Below are 12048 nucleotides of genomic sequence, written 5' to 3'. Positions count from 1 at the left end.
AAAAAAAAAACAAAAACAGAAAAAAATATGGGTTACAGAGATGGCATATGCTTTCCGCACAACCATGAGAAGTCAAGTTCAAATCCCCAGGACTCATTTAGTAACCAGGTATTTTGGGGGCCTGTATGTAGTCTTTGTATTTGGAAAGGGGGAGGCAAAAGGATCTTCATACACACACGTCAGCTAGTTAACAGACTCAGTGACACACCATGTCTAAACAAAAAAGAAATAAAAGCCATTGTGGGAAGCAGTTGAGAAGTACAGGCATATCTGAGATCCACTTCTGGTTCCAGATGAAGGTATCCACATGTGTAAACACACACATGCACATTTACACTTGTGTACAGACATAACGAATAACAGAACTGAATTTATTGCTCATGTATTACATGAATACAAGCTTCTAGATCTCAAGGATTCATTTATTCCTCAGATACAATGTAAATTGAAGTAATCATTAATGTTATGAAATCATAGCCACAGAAATTGAGTGATGTCCACAAACCTTTCACAAGTAGAAGCCAAAGCAGGCAAGCTTCACTATCAGAGGTTGGACATATCATTTTCCACAGATTGATCAAATACCTTACTTGTTAACTTGAGATTAGAATGGAAAAGATAAGATAATTTATTGCTATAAATTATTTTAGAATTTAGGGTCATATGTCTAGATTATATTTCAAGAACAAAGTCATCATAGAAATTGTTTTAAAATATGCATTACTGCTTAGGAAATAAGGTAGTTCCTAATATTAATTGGAATTTCACATTAATGGCTATGAAGAAGATGCTGGTTATATTTTTAAAAAATAACAGAGGAAATGCAATAAAAACATCATCCTCATTCTCATTGATAAATAGTGCTAGGACAACTAGCTCTCTACATGAAGAAAGCTGAAACTTGAAACACATTTCTTACCTGGTACAAAATTCTTTGCAAATAGAGCAATACTTAATGAAAACCATGAAAATACTACATTAAAATTCAGATAAGATACTTTGCCCATATAGTTTACAAGTTTGGGAGAAAATATTAAAGTTCTGGCAACAAAAACTTAATTGACAAGATTACATCAGACTAAGAAGTTTAAGAAGTGAAAAAGAAATGATTAGTATAGTAAAAAGATGAACATAAGAGCAGCAAAGACATTCTCGTTAGGCCAAATATCTGACAAGGACTGATATAGAAAACATATAAGAAACTTAAAAAAAGTTAACAATAAGGAAAAAAAGCCATGTAGCTAATCCAATCTAACTAAAAATGAACCAACATGTGAATAGTCATTTTTCAAAGGAAACAGCAGGAATGCAGAACAAACAGGAAAAAAAAATATAGTCAGTTTCATTGTCCATTAGGGAAATGCACTGAGATATTTTCTCACCCCATTTAGATTGAGTCTTGCCAAGGAGAGAAATAACAAATGCAGATGATTGGATAGGAGAGCGCTTACATATTGCTGACTGCAGTACAAACTCTACACTGGGTACAGAAGCTACAGAGACCACATAGCTGAAAAACAGACCAAAGAAATGACCTCTACACTCTACTCCTGGGGACCAGTGGTGAAAAAATATAGTCAGCATATCAAAGGGACAGGTGCAACCCCGTGTTTAATTGTAAACCTTTGGAAAATAGCCAAGTTGTAAATGACCTAAGCCTAGATTGCCTAGCATGGGATGAACAAAGGAAAGCGATATGGAAACACAACTGGACACATTACTACAGTGTAGATAAAGAATGTGTGTGTGTGTGTGTGTGTGTGTGTATGTGTGTGTGTGTGTGATACTATGTTATAATAAAGAAATCCCATAATTTTCAGCCAAATGGAAGGTTCCAGAGGACAGTATGCTAAGTGATGTAATACAGGTAGACACACATTTACTACATCTATTTTTCTTATATGTGAAGGCTAAAATGACCAACATAAATACGAAATAGTGATTTTTAGATTTGCAGCCTAGCAATATGGGAGTTTGATGATAAGTGCCAAGATAGAGAGGCACAATGCAAAATATATACTCAATAGAAAAGACTGTTTCAAAATTTATGAAACCTTTTATTTAAGGTCCATATTAAAAATGTCTACAGACCAAAAATTAAAGAAATACTTTTGTAATTCTTTGATATGTTCTAATAAAACATCTGAAATCATAATAAAAATCAATCTCTGGGAACAAATAATTCATATGTATAACTAAACTTAAAAATAAAATGCTGGGACTGACTTGAATTTTCAAGAGCAATAAACATCAGAAGACAGTATAAAGAAAGATAGAAAAACATGTCAATTTGGAATTCTAAACTTAGCAAAAATATATTCTACAAACAAAGATGAATAGGAATGTTTGCTTTCAAATAAACACTATGGCATTGCCATTATAGAGGTGTTCTATAGTAGACAGTAGAAAGGTATTTTTAAGAAAGAAAGAAATGAATGATGAGAAGCAAAAATATTGTCAGATGCATAAATATAATCCTAAATTTTGTGCTTTATACAATAAAAAATGTAAAAATTAAGGATTCATAAGTTTTCATAATAAAGTATTTTGTAACTCTTGAGAACCATTGAGTTAATATCTGTATGTAAAGTCAACCCAACTAAACTTTAAAACAATATATTTACATATTTATATATATATTTAAGAATATATATGTATATATACATATACATTAACTCCAAACTAAATTATGCAGATTAGAGACTGAATATTTCCCCACAGAGCCTTGCATTTATTAGTATGCTAGGTTCCAAGGATGCTGCTGCCGCTGGAAAGTAGAAGGTTTACTTGGGGAAAGAGGACTTGCAGGAAGCCCTAAATCATTGAGTCTGTGTCCTTAAAGGGGTTATAGGACTCTGGCCTTCTCAAGTTATCATATTTGCTCTTTGGCCATGGGGCAGGTAACTTTCTCCATAATACATAGCACACCATTCAACTCAGTAATCCTTCTAAGGAAGATGAATATTCAACTTTTTGAACATTTCGATAAGCCTGGGTATATGGATCAGTGGTAGAGCACTTTCTTAGCAAAAATAAGACCCTGGCACTGATACTCATCAGTGAACGTGTATCAATGATTAAAGCCAATATTGGTATTAGGTACTCCTTACTTAAAGGGCAGTTAACAAAGCTTCCATCTGTCATCTATGCAAAAATATTGTTTGTAAATAAACATATATTAGCAAAAATATAGTTTTGGAGTAAGGGAGAGTAGATTTGCAACATGGCACTGTAACAGTGAATGCTGCATTATTATTAAATAGTAGCAAAGACCGGACATATACAACAGACTTGGAAAACTTATGAGCAAATTTCAAAAGCTATTGTTGCTATGAATAAATTATAATGAAATCTCTCACCTCTGCTCTCTTTGCACTTTCTTGCTACATTTAATATTAATAATTTTAAATTTTTAATATTATGAAAAATAATAATTTATAGAGCTATAAATGGGAGTGTGTTCCTTGTGTTCCAGAACTAGGGAGACAGTGTGAAAATAACAAATGAAAATTGAATACTAAATCCATAGTTTTAAAGAGAATTGTAATAGATGGAAAGCTAAAAACTAGGGGTTCAAGCTTCTAACTCAGAAATCCAATGGGGGGGAAAAGATGAACATTCAAGAGTGGAATGAAAATGATGGTAATGATTGCAGTATTGATGAGAACTGAGAGCAGAATACAGCTCAAGCTGTCAGCAGATAAAACTCAAAATGCCAAAACTGTTTCTGGAGTAAAATCTAAAAAGAAATAAAACTCTCCTCCAAATTAACGAAACATTGCCACCCCAACAGACACCAAAAGCGACAAGATTGTTCAATAATTCACAGAGAGGAGATATCATAACCAAATCTGCATTGCAAAGACTTCCAGGGAGAAGCATATGGATCACTACGTGTAACATGCAGGGAAAATTCAGAAAACTCACCCATTCTGCAGTAGCACAGAGAGCATAGCTGATGTAAGAACTATTTTAACAGCACAAGGTTAGCATCCTAGGAACCAAGTATGTTGATAGCAAAGAGTCTTAAACCTTTCTGAAGAAGAAAACAAGAGTTTTTTTTTTTTAATTGCCTTATCCATCAGCAACGCAAAACAAGGCAAATCCTCCTAAAAAACAGCAACAAAAATCCCACTGATATTTTCTGTAGACATTATAATAAAATCTGTAACTTAGCATTAGCTATGCAGAACAAGAATATATTAAAATGTTAACAAATCTTAATTTATTAGGTTTATGCCAGGAGCAGAAGTCTCATTTGTTTTTTATTAATGCTTTACCTTATTAACTGAATAAAGGATAATAATCATGTCACTATAATGAATATAAGAAAATGAGGAATTCAAATCAAGTCAAAAATCTTAATAAGCTAACAGAGTATCATGACATTATCACCTATCCCATAAGCTATCTGCAACTGATAACCACTTGCGAATGAAAAATTAGTTCTCGCCAATGGAGTCTCACTGGGGACACAAACCACTCTTAAGTACTCCATGTCCAGCAACAGACAGGCAACACATAATAAACTCAAAGACATTTTTGAAGGTTCTCTGACTCATAATATTTTGTCAGATTTTTTTTTAATCTTACAGGTCCTTTGCATGTATTTTATGTCTCCCAGTTTTGTGTTATGATGGGAAACTCTTTGTGTGTGAACACGTGACTCATCCTCTATATGTGTTTCTTGTGTTTTTTTTGTTTTTGTTTTTTGTTCTTTATTTTCTGTTTGTTTCATTCTATTCTAGTTTCTTTGTTATTGTTTTATCTCTTCTTCTTCTAATTATTATTATTATGTTTTCTAACAGGAGCTAGAAAAGGTGTGGATTCAGAGGAGGGATGTGGGGGAGGAACTGGGAGGGTTGGGGACAACAAATCCATAATTGGAATATATTGTATGGAAAAGAAATCCCTATTTTAATAAAAATAAAAATGGAATAAAAATAAAACAAATGAACAACAATAATTAAAAACAAAACAAACAAGCAAACAAACAAACAAAATTCCAAGGTGCTTCGTATGCCCTACTTCTTACAGTGTCAATGCTAAACCACAGGCCTTCTTCTACAGAGCCCAATGAAAAGCAGCAGTAATGGAAAATCTGATAGAAATCTCTTCCTGAGTGCAGAAGAAAGCAAAGTCATTTTTGAGCAAATGACTTTCTGTCTTTATCCTTGTTAAGTTTTTATAACTAAGCAGTTACAAACTACAGATCCATAATTCTTTATCAACAACTGTGAGTTTCAAGAAGATTTTTGTATAATACACTTACCAGTAATCTGAAATTGACTCACCTGAGGAGATTCCATTGACTTTTAAGTCATTGTCCCATTAAATGAGAATAGTCATGTTGCACTTAAAAAATAAAAACAACAACAACAAAGCCCACTGAAGTGATAGTTACAGTGGTGATATCCACAACCCACAGAGGGTAATATGTAATTAATATATCATGTATGTACTACATAAAAAGGTACACGTAGGCAAGCATTACTATGCCATGACACCAGGCATGGAACTCCCAACCACAATTCCTCCCATGCCCTGGTGGTCAGTTACTATGAATTGTGAGCCAAAATGAATCCTTTCTCCTTTAGATTATTTATATCAGATACTTGGGCACATTGCTGTGAAACTAATTAACACCTACTTTTAATTGATGGAGAAATTTGCTCAAAATTACTGGTTTGCTGCAAAGCATGATGGTTATAAAGAAGTAGACATATTAACTAGCCTTTCCCTGATAACCACTCACTCACTGTCCATGAATAGAAAAAAAAAAAGAAAAACTCAGAAACAAGAAAGGACGCATGACCATTAATATGTTATTCATATAGCAAGGTGCCTGTCAATAGATGAACAGACAATGAAAATGTGGTACATATACAAATGAACTTTACTCAACTGTGTAGAAAACTCGGAGATTTGCAGCAAAACAAACAGATCTAGAAAAAGAAAATATGCTAAATCATATTGCAAAAACTCAGAGAGGTGAAAATTGCATGTGTCTTCTCAATATTTATTCCTATGTATATAAGTTGGGGTGAGTATGGGTATGAGTATGGAAGCAGAAAGGAAACCACACCATATGAGGGGGAAAATGTTGAGAAAAGTGGTTTACAAATAAAGATGTATGTGCCATGACAGCAGAAAAGACAATATGGAAGTTGGGAGTATACAAGAGGCCTCAAGAAAACAGAAGAAAGGGAAGAAGAAGAAAACAGAAGAGATCAAAATCAAAAATTTTGTTGGGAAATACCATCGCAGAACTTAATACTGTGCATGTTAATTTTTAAGTTTTTAAATAAAAATAACATAAATAAATATATAGACCATGGAAAGAGGAAAAAGGCATGCAGAAAATATATATAGAGAGATGTATGTATATATATACATATATATATACACACATATGAGAATATAAAATCCATGTTATTCACAGGACTTGGAAAGGGCGGTTTGAGAAACTAAACAGAGCTGAGAGGCACAGGCTGTGTTCATCAAGGCAGCATTAGAGCTGTGTTTAACGCCTCAGTGACTAGCCAACTGAAAAGAAGCTGGAAATGACACGTGGAAAACTTTGCAAAGGGCCTGAGAGAACCCATGAGTAAGAGTGAAGTACAAGTCAGCTGTCAATGGTGCAACAAAGAGCTTGAACAAGCACCTCATGATATCCATTCTCGTTTCCAGGGATAATATTTCATATCCTTTGGAGCTTAAAGAGTCTTAATTATTTTTTGTTGTTGTTGAGAGCATCATAATAAACATATATTCTGCAAAATATTCTTCTCTATGGAAGGAGTAAATAGTATAATGATATACATACTTAAAATGTCATAATGCAAATCATTTCTTAGACAATCAATTAAATATTTTTAAATTTAAAATATTTTCAAAATAAATAATGTTTAAGGTAAAATTTTAAGCTGCTTCAGAATTTTCCTTTTTTTTGTATAGATAAAATAGGAGATATTGCAGAATATTTATATGCTCTAAACTCTACCTATAAAGCAGTGATTTTCAATGGACAATTGAGTGTCTTATTTTGATTTCAACTCCTGTCCAACATAAAGGTCTATTCATGTTTTGCTGAACTCCAAATGCATTATTTTGCACAACAAATGATGAAAGTGTTAATGTGCTTCTTTTAGTGTTTGTGTGTTGTACTTTACCATTTTAAAAGCAACACAGTGGCGTGTCCGATTAAGATTAAATAAATTAAGCACTCTGCACACCTTTTCATTTTTAATGTTAATGAAGAAATAATATGTACATCAGACAAAGGTTATTGGGACATGATTAAGTAATTAAATTGGCATTGTATTTCTGTATGAAGCAAGAATAGAGATAAATCTTTATAATTCAAATGGGATTTCTACCATTTATGGAATAGACTGTGCAATTATCTCTAATAGCACTAGTTACTCACCCTCAGAAAAATAATTTCTTTTGGAAGGTTCAACAATGGGAAACACAAGTTTAACCAACATTGTCTTCCTAACTGCTGCTGTGGCTCCATGAGGCTGTGACTTAAACTCGAGCAGATACAGCCCTTCTCTGTTTCCCTGTGTTAATAGACAGATGATAAAAGAATCCAGGCGGGGTGAAAAATTACCAGGCCAATTGTACTTTCCACACAAATGCCATGCCTTTTCTGTTAGCAGCCCACGAATAGATGAAATGCTGCTTTTATGTAAAACACATCAATTACAAAAAGCTATTGGCAGCTGCTCCTCTGGTTTAACAAAATCTGAGTTTGAGAATGAACTGCATTTGTTCATTCAGTGAGTGCTTAAGGTGTAAAGTTTTCTTTCTTCTTTATATTAGTTCTCTAAGATTTCTTTCCATGTATTTTGTCATATTCACAGCCTCTCTGAACTCCTCTCATATCCAATCCTTTCTACCTACCCACCCAAATTGGTGTCCTCATGTTATATATATATATATGATAGATTATATATCATCTATATATAGATTATATATTAGTATATATAATCTATCAATTCTAATTTGTACTGAGCACATAATTTAGATATGGGACCTTTCACTGGAGTATTGTCTACAAGCATACCAGCAGTGTCTACATTCATAAATAAAACAGACTTTCGCCCTTTTGCTCTCCTACCTGCTGTAGATTGCCAGTATCTCCTTGGGTCAAGATGACATTTCACTCAACCTCCCCTCTCCATGCTTGGATTTGGTCTAGCTTGGAATTGTACAGGGTTTCTGTAAACTGTCACAAATGCCATGAATTCGTATTCATACATGTAACTAAATGATCTGACGTGTCCAGAATTCACTATTTCATTGTTGTTATCCACTATTAATATGTTTTCTGCAACATGGTAATAGGTTTCTCTGCTGAAGTAAGCCAGCTCAAGCTGGATTGAAAAAGTTTAAAAAACAAAAAAAGAAGATATATTTGAGCAAAGATGTATTTGATCTTTTAAGATATCCTATCCAGTTTTATTAACTGCAATGCTGCCTATAGATATCGCTGCAGAAGAACTATTGTTAGGCAAGTGAATCTTTAATACGAGTTGTGATGGTGGCACCCCAAAGGTCACTATCTGTCTTGGTATTTGAATGTGCAAAAGCTTAAACTTAATAAACCTCAGTTCATGGTTACAAAGCTTTGTATACAAGGTTCCTGCAGAATGAAACACTTAGGAACTCATAGTTGTCACCAAAAAGTCGCAGTGTGGCTGCTTGCTTTGAAAGCACATCCACTGATTTTTGGTTTTTTTTTTTTTTCATTTCTATCTAGACGCTACATTGTCCTTAAAATGTTGACTTAAAATTCTGATTACAGACTTCCACACTTCAAAGGCTATTTTCAATTATTGAGAGAATTTTAATCATGTTTCTATTTGAAATAGAATTACATCAATTTCCCTTCTCCCTCCTCCCTCCTTCTTCCTCCCTTCAGCTACTCCAAGCAATCCTCTCCCTAAACTCTTCCAGGCTCCCCAGCTCTCAAGTTGAAGTTACTTTCTTTGAAAACACGATTTGAAATTATCTAGTGATAGGAAATAATGGTGTCTGGCATCAAATATTTGAACACTAAGGGAAAATTAGAAATTTTGGAAACAATTTTTCAGGACACATAAAATTATCAGATATGGTGCCACCCTAAAATTCAATAACACCTGGAGTCATGCATACTTGAATAAATATGTGTTTTTCTGAGGTATCACTGAATAATGTTTCACAGCCATGCTTAATAAAAAATTCAATGAATTCTTAATGACGTTTTTAATTTTTACTGTTAGTATATTCTAGTTGTACAGAGTAAAGAGTTTCAGGATGGCATTTCCATCTGTAGATTATGTCCCTTCACCATATTCAGCCTCCCAAGCCCCCACTTATCCCCTATTCCCCATGCTCATAATGGAACAAGGTTCACTAAGTGCAGTGGCTGGTCCAGATTCCACATTTAATTAACCTTTAAGTAAATATTACTTGTGAAGTTTTGGTGTAGCTTAAAGGATACTCTCAATTATCTGAAAATGCTATTAAAACTCTCCTTGATTTTTCTCCCTGCATATTTGTGATTAGGCAAATTATCTTTCTAAATTTCAACAAAGAAAATATGTATGAACAATGCAAATGGAGAAGCAGGCAGTCCAAGTACCTTTTATTAAGAAAAATTACAATGGGATGTGCAAAAAATATAAAATTATTTTAATACATACTCACAAATACACCACACACACAGAGCAAACAACAACAAAACTCTGTGTGTTTGTTTCTGGGAAAGATAAATATGCTTCATAGAAAACATAGTTTTAATTTCTAAACATTTTTAAAAATGTGCCATGTATGTGGATGTATGTTGGCCTGTGTAAGAGTATGTTCCATGGGTGCACGTGCCCTAGAAGTCCAGAAGAAGCCAAAGTCCCAAGCATTTGTGAAGGGCTTGGTGGAGGTGCTGTGAACTAAGCCCTGGTCCTCTAATAGAGAAACAATGCTCCTAGCCAGGAAGCCATCTATCCAGACCCTAAACAAATGATTTACATTAGTTTATAATGACTTTCCTGTTAACTTAAATAAATCATTAAATAACTAGTTAAAATTTATAAGTTTTGATTTCTATTGTGACAGCTTGCAGGAATGGCTCAGAAAACATCCTTGAGGAGCTGATTAATAATTTTTAATCATTTAAAGAGGAACATGAGACAAGGATTTTTGAGGCTGCCAATCTCAGTGTGTCTCACATATGTAAGAAGGTCTATCAGGGATACTTCAAGAGGTATCTACCTGTGTTACATCCCTTTGAATTCTAATTTAATTTGTCTAATATAGAACTGAAGCATCAAAATAGTGAGTTAATGCCTCATGCAATTCTTATCAAAGCCATGTTAGTCTGTAGTGCAGCCTGAGCACAATCCTTTCCAGTGCACCTGGTGGTGCCTATTGCTGCTCACATTGTACCTACATTTGTGCCTTACAACACATGTCACAAAAGAGAGGGAAAGCAAACGTTAATATTTTGACTGTAACCTTCACCAGAGTTTTTCTGCAGACATCATTCTGCCTGAACTCTATCTGCTAAATGAGCAGCTAGAAGAAATTCAGTTGCGGATTTTTTTTTTTTTTACCTAATATCCTCCTAGTGAGATTTAAAGATGTGAAATCTAAGATGGGGAAATTGTTTCTATATAAAAGTCATCTTATTTTCATTGATAGCATTGATGTCTAAATATCAAATTCTTCTGTAGATCATTAAGACCCATTTCCACCATAGGACTGCTGAGGTATGAATACATACATACATACATATATACACACATGCACATGTGACCCCATATGTTCCCCATACATGTAAATAGAAGTTATATTCTCTTCAGTAAACAATATTTCAAACACCTAGGAACACTATTCAGAAACAGATATGACCCTACTAATTAAACTGTAAGTGTAGCTCATTTCCAGATATAAGACCTAGTTTACTCTTCGGCTGTATTCTTTCAATAACTTATTTCTAAGGCTTTGGATAAGATTTGTAAAACAATGTTAATCATATAGCAATGCTGATTTCTGATTTTTTGTTTAATATTAGTATTTTCTAAGGTATATTTTCTACAATATTCTTCCACAGTCATAATAGTTAGTTCTGATACAATGAATTATACTGAAATGAAAACACTACCTATAAACAGATAGAAAACCAATTTTGTTTAGAAAAATGTGTGGTATGTATCTAATAATATTTTTCATTTTTAACTGAAGTTAATGAAAGATGATTTCCCCATAATATTCAAGACTTTTCCAAGGAAAGAATGAGAATGTGGGAGATAATCTGTAGCTAGAATGAAGTCAAATGTATATACTACAAAATAAAATACAATTGATATTTATTATATACAAACTTACTTATAAATGAATTTTGTGCATATAAATATATAACATGCACATATGAATGCATAAATACAAATAGTTTTGTTATATGAAACTATAATACTAACAGAAAACAACTAATTTTACCTTTTTTTTGAGGATTTCATTCATGGGTACAATTCATTTTAATTATATCCAGTGTTCCATTTTCTATCCAGTTCTGCCTGTGCCCTCAGTCTCCACTCCACATATTCATTAAAATTGATGCCCTCTTTGTGTGTGTGTGTGTGTGTGTGTGTGTGTGTGTGTGTGTAATCTAGATGCACACAGAGTTAGGACTGATCACTTATGCTTGGAGATGCTTGTCACAGAAGAACCCCCCTGCCCCAGCATCCACTAACAGCTTGTAAATCCTCAGCTGGGAGTGGGACACTGTTAACCCTTCCATCACCTGTGCTAGAAGTTAGCTGATGTATGATTCTGTGAAGGCAGTTATAGCTATAGACTGTGCATAAGTACCGTCATACTTATGGTGTGCCAAAGACATGATTTCACAGAGGTTCTAGGGCTCTTAACCATCTTTCCACCAACTCCTTTTATGTTCCCTGAGCCTTCAGTGTGGGAATTGTCAATTATACTAAATAGTAAGTAAATATATATGTATGTAGTGCAGTTTTTTTTTAACAGATCTTGATGTGAAATATAAAA

Source organism: Microtus ochrogaster, chromosome 15, assembly GCF_000317375.1.
Source record: "Microtus ochrogaster isolate Prairie Vole_2 chromosome 15, MicOch1.0, whole genome shotgun sequence".
Classification (NCBI taxonomy): Eukaryota; Metazoa; Chordata; class Mammalia; order Rodentia; family Cricetidae; genus Microtus; species Microtus ochrogaster.
The sequence above is the reverse complement of the archived record's forward strand: the minus strand, read 5'-3'. Positions refer to the sequence as shown.